This window comes from Camelus ferus, chromosome 3 (genome assembly GCF_009834535.1).
Source record: "Camelus ferus isolate YT-003-E chromosome 3, BCGSAC_Cfer_1.0, whole genome shotgun sequence".
NCBI classification, from domain to species: Eukaryota; Metazoa; Chordata; class Mammalia; order Artiodactyla; family Camelidae; genus Camelus; species Camelus ferus.
In genome coordinates, this window is record NC_045698.1 from 58,080,316 (window position 1) to 58,092,521 (window position 12,206).

Consider the following 12,206-nt stretch of genomic DNA (forward strand, 5'->3'; position numbering starts at 1 on the left):
AAGATTTTTAACCCAGCACCATACCACTTCTTCACCATTATGCACTACCCTCTATGCTGTCATATCCTTACTTCTCCAAATACTGAATTTAGAGCACATTATCTATCACCACAATTACTTTGTTACAATTATTTCTTTTGCGTATCACTTCCTCCATTTTTCTTGGCAAAGCCCCAATTCTGGTTAAACTTACCTGTCTTCCCCTTCCATGCCTACACCCAAACAACTGAAATTTGCTGAAGAACAATTTAAATCAGGTTGACTATCTGATCTCACTGTAAATACATGAACACAAATAAAATATGGTCACTCAACACAACACAGCAATATTTCTATATTTTCCTCTTATTTTTGTTTTACCACTCTCCAAGCTATTTCACATCTCAAACTCTCCTGAAACTATCCCATTCTCTCCCACTCCTTTACATCCAACTGATTATTTTTGCCTTAAAATTTTTAAAAGAAGCAGTCCAACCAGTAGTCTCTCTTTACCCTTCCATAAATTTACCAGTAAACTTCTATTTTCACAGATACTTCCTTCCTGTAATTATGAATAAACTGTCTGTGCTGGAATCCACCTAATCTCCAGATTCCAGGCACCTGTTCTCAAGATCTTTGTCCCTGAACTTATTCTGTCTCTGCATTGTCAATTTTCTCTCTCTCTCAACACCCTCTCCCCTACTCTTGCTCTGCTGCATTATTTCTTTTTATGTCTGTGTGTATTATATATTTATTTATTTATTTATTTATTTATTTATTTATTTATCAAAGTATAGTCAGTTTACAATGTTGTGTCAATTTCTGGTGTACAACATAATGCTTCAGTCATACATGAAAATACATATATTCTTTTTCATATTCTTTTTCTCCATAAGTTACTATAAGATACTGAATATAGTTCTGTGTGCTATACAGTATAAACTTGTTGTTTATCTATTTTATATATATTACTATCTGTAAATCTTGAACCCCCAGCTTATCCCTTCTCACCCCCTTTCCCCTCTGGTAACCATAAGTTTGTTATCTATGTCTGTGAGTCTGTTTCTGTTTTTTTAGATTCCAATATGAGTGCTATCATATGGTACTTTTCTTTCTCTTTCTGGCTTACTTCACTTAGAATGACTATCTCCACTTCCATCCATGTTGCTACAGCTAAGCACTCACTCTACCACTGAGCTATGCCCTCCCCTTGCTGGATGATTTCTATCATTTTTCATTTAAAAAAAACTTTCACTGACCCTCCTCCATTTAACACCCCATTTTTATGTACTTTATTTGAAAGTCTTGCCTTCACCTTTTCATCCTGCATTCTCTCTTCACCTCACTCCATTTAGACCTTTTACACCATTCCAGAGAGATTGCTCCTGATAAGATAAACAATGAACTACATGTTGCCAAACCCAATGGACACATCTATGTTCTTATTTTACTTGAACTCTCAAGAACTTCTGATACAACTTCTTGAAACACTTTTTCCCCCTGGCTTCAATGAGGGATTATTTTCCTACTCACTAGTCAGCCTGTTTCAGTCTCTTGCTTGCTCCTCCTCCTTTAAATTACTCAAATTTTGTAGTGATCTGGAACCCACTACTGAATTCTTTTCCCCTATCTACATACTTTAGATAGGTTATTTCATCCAGTATCATGGCTTAAAATATCTGGTTAACAATTTGTTATTATTACATATTGTTAACATGTCTATATCTCTAAAGCCTGTTCTCCAAATTCATTTATCTAGCTGCCATTTTTATATCTCTGGATATCTACTAGGCATCTAAAAGTTAATGTTAACAGAACGCCTTATTCCTACTTCATCCACCCTCACAAACCTGCTTTTCTTCCTAATTTCTCCTATCTTAGTACTAACCATTGAAATAGTTGTTCAAGCCCCAAATCCTGAGAAACCATTTTTGATTCATCTTTATTTCTATACCCCCATTTAATTCATTAGCAAGATTTATAGACCTTCTTGAAAACATACCTCAAATCTGTCTACTCTCTGTATCCTCTCTTGACCCAGCATACTCAATTTCTACACGACATTCAGGAGAATCCTTTAAAACTGTAAACCAGCTTATACTATTTGACATTTTATCCTTCAGCTTCCCATCAAACAGAACAAAATGCAAAACTTTTCCCTGGCTTACCTCTTACCATTTGTCCCATAACACTCTTCCTCTCAATTATCATGTTTCCTTCACCCTTGTCTTCCTTCTGCTCAGACAGGAAATGTGTTTCTCCTTTGGAATTACTGCACTGCTGCATCCTCTGCTCTGAGTGCTTCCTCCCAGTCTTCATGCGACCAGTTCTTAATGGCTATTCAAGTCTTGTTTCAAAAGTCACCATCTCAGAGAGACTTTCTCTGCTCATCAGTCTGAAGTAACCAAATAACTTCCTATGCAATTACCTTCTTAAAATTAGCTGCCTAGTTCTTAATATCTGATTTCTCTTATTCAATAATTCATCTATCCATTTATTCATTCTTTCATTTTTTATTATCTAGCATACCAGAATATAACCTTCATGGGAGTTTATTTCATATCTGGACTCTTCCATGCTATATCCCTGTGCTCTGTAAAGTGATTGGCATATTATAAGAATTCAATAGTTGAAGTGAATGAATGATTAATGAGATCTATGGTAATCATCAATGCTCATAATAGAATTGAACTTCTTGGATCTTTCTAGTTGAGTGTGCCCATATAATTAGTTTTGTCCAAAAAGTTGTGAGCAATAAATAGTAATATGTGTCACTTGTGGGTCAGAACATTTAATGTCAGTGTGAGAACCTACAGAGGTCCCTTTCCTGTATCATGTGAATATTTGGGTAATCCATCAGCCTGTCTGTCCTAGAGGGAGGACAATGATAACATAGGAACAGAGCTTCCAGCCAACTCACAGAGACAGATACCATGATCAAGAAATAACTATTCATTGTTTTTAAGTCACTGAGATCTTGAGCTTTTGTGTTACATTCCATAATGTAGACTATGCTGATAAATGGAAGAGCTATCTTTGCATTTTCATCAACTAGCTCAGTTAAGTATGCTATATACAACACAGGGTCAGAGCACCAACCCTCTGCACAGGTGAAAATCTGCCCACAGCTATATTCTGCCCTCCTTATCTGTGGTTCTGCATCCCAGATTCTACCAGCCACAGATCATGTAGTCCTGTAGTATTATTTAGTGGAAAAAAATCCACATATAAGTGGACCTGCACAATTCAAAGCCATGATGTATGTATATGGTGGTGTGTATATATATACATTTTTTTCTTCAACCTGTTTCTTTTTTTAAATTGAAGTATAGTCAGTTTACAATGTATCAGTTTCTGGTGTACAGCATAATGCTTCCATCATACATGAACATACATAAATTCATTTTCATATTCTTTTTCACCCTAAGTTCCTACAAGATATTAAATATAGTTCCCTGTGCTATACAGTATAAACTTGTTTATCCATTTTATATATATCAGTTAGTATCTGCAAATCTTCAGCCTATTTTTTTATCTTCACATTCATAAAAATAACCCCTACTTTTCAGAGTATTTGCAAGGAGTAATGTCAACCAGGGCTAACATTTATTAAACACCTTTATGTACTACGCAGAGTGCTAGCTAAGCTCTTGATATGTACATTTTTTTTCAGAATTCTGTAGAGAGATTTTATTGAAAGAACAATGAGCAATTCAAGTCACTGAGTCTTTATAAAGACATGAATACATTATAAGTTAAATGTTTAACTAATGATTACCATGATAATGTATCGGTTTTTTGTTTGTTCATTTTCTTTGTTTTGTTTTGTTTTCTTTTCTTTTTGAGTTATAGTCAGTTTATAATATTGTGTCAATTTCCAGTGTAGAGCACAATTTTTCAGTTATAGATGACCATACATATATTCATTGTCACATTCTTTTTCACCATGATCTTGTATATATTTCCCTGTGCTATACAGTATAATCTTATTTATCTATTCTATATATACCTGTCAGAATCTACAAATTTCGAACTCCCAGTCTGTCCCTTCCCACCCCCCTTCCCCCTGGTAACCCCAAGTTTGTATTCTATGTCTGTGAGTCTGTTTCTGTTTTGTATTTATGTTTGTTTGTCTTTGTCTTTTCTTTTCTTTTCTTTTTTTAGATTCTACATATAAGCGATCTCATATGGTATTTTCCTTTCTCTTTCTGGCTTACTTCCCTTAGAATGATATTCTCCAGGGACATCCATATTGCTGCAAATGTTGTTATGTTGTTGGTTTTTATGACTGAATAGTATTCCATTGTATAAATATACCACATCTTATTTATCCAGTCATCTGTCAGTGGACACTTAGGCTGTTTCCATGTCTTGGCTATTGTAAATAGTGCTGCTATGAACATTGGGGTGCAGGTGTCTGTTTGAAGTAGGGTTCCTTCTGCATATGTGCCCAGGAGTGGGAGTAAATATCTTGTTTAATTCTCACAACAGCCTTTGAGGTCTGTCCTGTTACTCTGTCCATTTGACAGATTAATAAATTGAGGGGTAGAGACATTAATGAACTTGTCTAAGATCACTCAGCTAGTAAGTGGTGGAGTTGGGAGTTGTGATCTAAACCTAAGCAATTTGTCTCAAAATTCTGTGATTAAAAAAGATAAGGACTGGAAAGCAGCTGCCATACTGCCTGGGACACAATAGTTTCTCAATGGTTACTATAATTTAATGGCATATTGAAGTTTTAAAAAACTACACAAATGCAAAGTGTTTGTTTTTGTTATCTTTAAGACTTTGTCTTTCTTGTCACTTCATAATATCTAAACAACTATGTTACATGAGAGAGGAGTAAGATTTAGTATTTACCTGGTTACTTTGATCACAGTAGACAACCACATTGGGCAATCTTGGCTCTAGCTAATTTATTTTTGGAGACCTAATAGAAACTTTAAATATAGGTCCTTTTAGGAAATCAATCCGTATACATGCAGTATATAAGTATCTACTAACTTCCTAGAAGCATATTGAGCACTGTGGGATTAAGTTGGAACTGAAACTTGAGAAGAAGTGAAATTAATAAAGAAAAGTATAGGTCTGCATTTTTAAATACAAATATATATATATATATAGAGAGAGAGAGAGAGAGAGAGAGAGACGGTAAATCTCATGAAATAGAGGAGAAAGTTCATTGAACTGCCATATTACAAGTTTGATAGCGATGTTTATAACTTTATATGGTTGTGTCACCATTAAATTAGTGTAAAAATCTATAAACCTTTTTAAAAAAAGTTCTGCTTGATCACTAAGAGGATTCTAAATAAAACCCTTCATGATGTGAATTAAAATCCAATTTTTAGACAAATAATAGAGATGATAAATACCTATTTTCAGAGCAGGGTATAGGTTATATACTTTAGTTTTTATTTGCATGAGGTGTACCAATAACTTGATATAAGCATTTCATTCAACACAAATTCCAAGTGTTAAAATGTAAAAAATCCTGATCACAGATTTCTTAGTATGATCAGATAATTGTCTGGAAAAGATGAAATAAAGTTAGCAAATTCTCTCATGGAAAAGGAACTAACTCTGTGATGACATAATTTTGAGTAGTTAGTCACATAAATATATTGAAATTGAATCGGACAAAGATCACTCCTGCTGTTGAACCATATGGAAGACATTTAAGAAAGGAATTGCTGTTGGTGGTGTTTATCTTAACTACATAAACCCAGCTGGGTTGTTCATATTAACACTGGCTTTTGAAAACATGGTTGCCAGATTTCAAACAAATGTAGGACACTTGCTTGCTAGAATTTTATTATCTTTTTTTCCCTTAATTATGGAAGGCTGTCATATGTATAAATTTCTTGGAACCTAGGACAGCTGAAAATTTGAGTGAACATTAAACATTCTCCCATTTTCTTAAAGAGTGAATTGCATAGGGTACAGGTAAATAAAACTAGATTAGTCTTGAGACGCGTGGTTACAGATGAAGGGTGAACATGAGCAAAAATAAAGCATAGAAGGGAGGAAAGGGAAATGAAAGAAGAAAAATGGCTGGAATAAATATGGCCCTTAATAGCTTATTGTTAATTATTCTTATGTATCTTAATTTGATTACTCAGGAATGTTCAAATTCACTGTACCACTTTCTCAAACTAGAAAAAAAATTTACATGTTCTTTGATAGAGAGGATTTGGGGGATTAATTCTCAGCATCTCAGAGAATAGATCCTCCTCCTCCACCTTTTCTTCCCATAGTATGTTATAATGACTCATTCTCCAGTCCACAAGTACTGTGAAAATGCCATTTATGCATGTGAAATCTGGTGTGAAACTTTAAAAACTAGGAAGTTATTTCAACAGTCAAAACATATATAAAGTGTAAAGTCTCCTTTGGGGTTTCTTAAAATGGTGGCAAAGGAAGGATTTAACTAAAAGTGTTAAGTACAGATTAAAGGCTAAAATAGTTAATGTAATATTATAATTATTAATATAATATTGAATAAGATCAATCTGTTAAGACAGAGGACCCTGTTTACAGAGACAAAAGTAGTAGATATCCCATAAATAACACGGAGATGACAGGGCCCTGGGTAGAGGCCTCTTTCAATCCAGGCTCTGCCATCAATACATATCGAAGAAGTGAAAAAAATATTTGAACAGCAATTACCTGAGTCCCGACTTCCCTGCTCAGCTCATGAGCCCAGGAAGTTTCACTGATTGTCCCTGCCATACATGGAAAGCTCCGTTCTTTGTCAGTCTAAACAAACTAAGAACCAGGAGAGAGATTTAGTACTTATTTTCCCTTGGTAAATAGAGATAGAAAGAAAAACAACAAAACACCTTTCATAGAAATCAATACTTTGTTCTTGGTTTGCCCCTACATAGGTATAATTGACTCTTAGGGAGAAGAAATTTAATAGATCTTAATTACAATTTTAAATTGAAATCCAAGACGGTGCCTTTTAAAAGAAGAAATGCTTTAGGCTGCCTTTGGCTACTAGAAACCTTGTAGTGCATTTCTCTGGAGAGCCCATGGCTTCTTTCTGATAATTGAGAAAAAGCAATGTGCTAGTTACATATTCATGTGAGTAAAACTGACTTCTTATGATGACACAGTAGTTATGTAAATTATGTATGAGGTCTCTCAAATAAAGTTCTATGTGAGACTTAAGCCCCAAATTCTGGTCCTTAATAACATCCCTTGTCTGAATGAACTACCTCTCCACTACCAGCAAGCTTTCCATCAATTATGAGTGCTCTGTAAGGAGAAAATCTAAGGTCTAGGTCAAATCTTTCATCTCCCATGGGAAATTTCCTTGGTGAAAGCAGTAACTGGTTGATGATTAAGTTCATGTCTAAATATCACTTGTGCCTGGAAGCATCGTAGAAAATTCCATTACAGCAAGCCCAAATATCGATGTGGCCACCACCAAGGAAAGCTGCCAGTTAAAGCCATGTAATGTCTCCCACTTAACACCTTTTCTCCCCAGAGGGGGAAAAGTACTTTATAAATGCTCCACCCTGTGGTTACTGATAGAAAGGATTAGTGTCACACAGGTTTCATAGTTTCTATTGATTTCCTGAATGGAAATAATGGATGTTGTTAATGAGCTTCCATGTGGGTATACACACAAGGTGACCCCAGAGCACCTCCCTCCCTTAGGGAGGAAGTATAAGCTTTGCTGGTCTGAGATTAGCATACCTATGCCTGTCAACAACAACAGGGTGCCACAGATTAAAGTTTACTTCTGCAGGAAAGTTTGATCTAACTCTTAGGAAAAATATTCACTTTCAATCATGGTTACCTCTCTTAAAACAAAGGATAAAGACTTTTAATTAAGACTTTTTATACCTATGCAGTAGAATATATAGACCATAGTAACATCCAGAGACAAGAAAAATGAACATGTTAATTATTGATCTATCTCCTTTTCTAAGAGATATTATCACCAAATAAAAATCTTGTTAGCACCATTTGCTTTAAAATTCTGAAGATATCATTACCTTTGGTTTATAAAAAGATAAACCTAGATAACTTTTAATAAGAATGAATTACTACTTCTGTGATTCAAAGTAACTTAAAGTACTCAGAGTACCAAAATTAACTATTTTTAAGAACCAAAACTAAAAGCTTTGTCTGATTTAAAAGTATGAAAAAAAATTAATAAAGATGAAAACATTCTTCTTGAGAGAGACTTGTTCCTCTGGAGTACTTTTTAAAGATATTCTTTACTCAGTATTTTCATAGACTAAATATATCATGGACAACAATCTACTCCCACCTTTTTTATTAGTTTGAGGAAATGGTTAGAGCAGCTTGGACTTTATTCAATGCAGGGGAGAGAAAATTTGGCCTAATATAATATAATAATACATTCAAGTATACAGAACATAGTTCTTCAGTGTACTAAAATTGCTCTTCAATATTCTACACATCAGAAAATAAGGCAATATCTAAAACTAAAGTATAAAAAATACGTTTGCAAGAATGTCAACAGGATGGCAGAACAGGAGGGCCTCAGCTCACTTCTCCCAATATGAATGATGATCTAAAAGAAATCCACAGACCGAAGTGCTTTTATGAGAGATTTGGGATCCAGGTAGGAGGCTGTTAAACCTTGGTGAAGCCCAAGAACTCCAAGAGATGCTTTAGGAAGACAGGCAGACCTACATCCTGATGGGAGAATGAACAAATATGGTCCTGCTTGCAGACTGAAAACACCCAGACCCCCAGTGAACCAGCTCCAGCACTGCTTGGTCATAGTCCTGCAACCAGCCCATCTACCCAAGGAACCTGGAGAAGCCACATTTATCTGTGCCCCCAGTAACAGGCCCTCTGATAATGGACACAACTGTGGACCCTGAAGCAGCCCTATGACTTGGCTCCAGTCCCACTCTACCACCAATCCAGTCTGGAATCAGTTCTGTTCTCACAGAGACTTGGTGGGATTCATGCCTGTCCATGCTTCTGGCAACAGGCCCACAGACCTTATTCCTGACTGCACATTATGAAGTATCCCTTTGACCTGGCTCCAGTCCCACTCTACAGTAGTCTGAGGCTGTCCTGCCTTCCCCGAGACCCATCCAGATACCAAGAAGGAGCCTGCTCAGGAACCCAGTGAGAGTCATACCCGTCCGTGCCCCGGTAACAGTCATACTGTCTGTAGACTTGACCACAGACCCAGAATTGGCCCTGTAACCTGGCTCCCACCCTCCTCAACCAAGGTCCCAAAGGCAGTCATGTCTTCCCAGGGCTCTGGCAGGAACCAGGCCTACTCACACCTCTGATAACATACCTGGCAATTGGACCTGACTGTAGTCTCAGCAATAGATGTGTGATCTGTTTTCTGTCCCACTGGACTGAAATGCTGGAGACAGACCGAGTGAAAGAAGATAGTTACTTACCCAAACTAGTCTATAAACACAGGAAGAGATGTTTGCTCCTTCAAACACATGGACATAAACTTGCAGCTATATGGATAATGAAGAATGAGGCATATACTGCACTGCCAAAGGAAACAAAGTTCCAGTAACTGACCCCATTTGTTGAGTTTTTATCATGAACAGATGTTGGATTTTGTCAAATGCTTTTTCTGCATCTATTGAGATTTGACAAAATTCAACATTTATTCAGTAAAATTGCAAGATACAAAATCAACATATGAAAATCACTTGCATTTCTATATGCTATGACAAATTATCTTAAAAATTAAGACAATAATCCCATTTATAGTTGCCTAAAAAACAATAAAATACTTAAGAATAAATTTAACCAAGGAGGTGAAAGATCTGTATACTGAAAACCATTTGACATGGATAAAAGAAACTGAAGAAGACACAGACTTATTGAACGATATCATGTGTCCATGGATTGAAAGAATGAATACTGTTAAAATATTTATACCACTCAAAGTCATGTATAGATTCAATGTAATCCCTGTCAAAATTTTAATGACATTTTTCACAGAAATGGGATTATTATTTCTAAGATTTGTATGGAACCACAAAAGAACCAGAATAGCCAAAGACATCATGAGGAAGAAGAATAAAGCTGGAGGCATCACACTTTCTGGTTTCAAACTAAATTACAATATTGAGTTTTGGGTCAGAATCTTTCATAATTATCTAGGTAATATTGAGCAAGTCATTTAACCTAAGTCTCAGTATTCTCAGTAAGTTAATTATAATGGCTACTTTGACATTTCACACAGTTGTTGCAAAAAGAAAACAAGAAAACTGATGGGAGAAGTGCTTTGCATCCTGCCATCATATATGAATATAAAATGATATTTTAAAAGATATTATATAATGCTTACTTGTATAATGCACACATAATTATCCTAATTTCTTCACATTTAAAATTTTAGATCTTCTAAAACTTCAACAGTTGTCAAAACTCCTAGAGATTATAAATTATTTAAGTATGTGAGAAAAGTTTTTTGAAAAATAATAGCTGAAAACTTTTCTACTCTGGAAAAGGGAATAGATATCCAAGTTCAGGAAGCACAGACTTCCAAACAGAATCAACCCAAAGAGGACCATATCAATACACATTGTAATTAAAATGGCAAAAATTAAAGATGAATAAAGAATATTGAAAGTAGCAAGAGAAAAGCAACACATTACCAACAAGGAAACTTCCATAAGGTGATCCACTGACTTTTCAGTAGAAACTCTGCAGACCAGAAGGAAGTGACACAATACATTTAAAGTGATGAAAGGGAAAAACCTGCAAATAAGAATACTTTACCCAGCAAGGCTTTTATTCAGATTTGATGAAGAAGTCAAAGATTTTACAAACAAGCAAAAGCTAAGAGTCCAGCACCATGAAACCAGCTTTACAAGAAGTGTTAAAGGGATTTCTCTAAGGAAAAAAAAGGAAAGGCCAAAACTAGAGACATGAAAATTACAAAAGAAAAAATGTCATTGATAAAGACAAGCATAGAGTAAGGTGGTAAGTCACCCATATATAAAGCTAGTAGGAAGGTTGGTAGATAAAAGTAGTAAACTCATCTATATCCACAATAAGTGACTAAGAGATACACAAAATAAAAAATTGTAAAACATGACATCAAAAACAGTTAATATTGCACAGAAGTAAAATGTAGGGTTGTTAAAATACATTCAAGCTTAAGAGATGAGCAACTTAAAATAATCAGATACATACATACATACATACATACATACATACATACATGTATACATTGATAGATAGCTATATATAAACCTCATGGTAACCAGAAACCAAATATCTGTAACAGATACACACACGCAAAAGAGAAAAGAATCCAAACATAACACTAAAGGTCGTCATCAAATCAGAAGGGAAAAAGGCAAAAGAAAAAGAAAGGAACAAAAGAGAACTACAAAAGCAACCCCAAAACAATAAACGAAATAGTGGTAAGTACATATCTATCAATAATTACTTCAAGGGCTAAATGCTCCAATCAAAAGGCATAGAGTACCTGAATGGATATAAAAATAAGACCCATTTGTATGCTGCTTACAAGAGACTCACTTCAGAAATAGACACACACAAGCTGAAAGTGAGGAGGTTGAAAAAGCATTTCATGCAAATGGAGAGGAAAACAAAAGACAAAGAAGGACGCTATATAAACATAAAGGGATTAATCCAAGAAGAAGAGAGAACAATTATAAATACATACAGACTTAATATAAGAGCACCTAAATATGAAAGCAAATATTAACAGATACAAAGGGACAAATTGACAGTAACACAGCAGTAATAGGGGAATTTAAAACCCCACTTACATCAATGAACAGATCATGCAGACAGAAAATCAGTAAGTCCACATTAGACTAAATGCACTTAACAAATACGTAAAAAATATTCCACTCAAAAGCATCAGAATATATTCTTTTCACACGCACACGGAACTCTTCAGGACAGATCACTTACTAGGTCACGAAACAAGTCAGTAAATTCAGGAAAAATGAAATGATATCAAGCATCTTTTCTGACTGCAACGCTATGAGACTAGAAATCAACTCAAGAAAAAGAACTGCAAAAAACCAAAAACACCTGGAGGCTAAATAATATGCTACTAAACAACTGATGGCCACTGAAGAAATTAAAGAAGAAATAAAATACCTGGAGGCAAACGAAAATGGAATACACTGACTCAAAATCTATGGGATGCTGCAAATGCAGTTCTAAGAGGGAAGTTAAAAGGGATACAAGCCTACTTCAATAAGAAAAATCTC

The 12,206-nt window shown here is 35.1% G+C and overlaps 1 long non-coding RNA gene across 1 annotated transcript in view; it reads left to right on the plus strand.

The window, feature by feature from the left end:
• Positions 1-12,206, plus strand: part of LOC116662176 — a 262,216-nt gene that overhangs the window by 194,174 nt on the left and 55,836 nt on the right. The window lies entirely within an intron of this gene.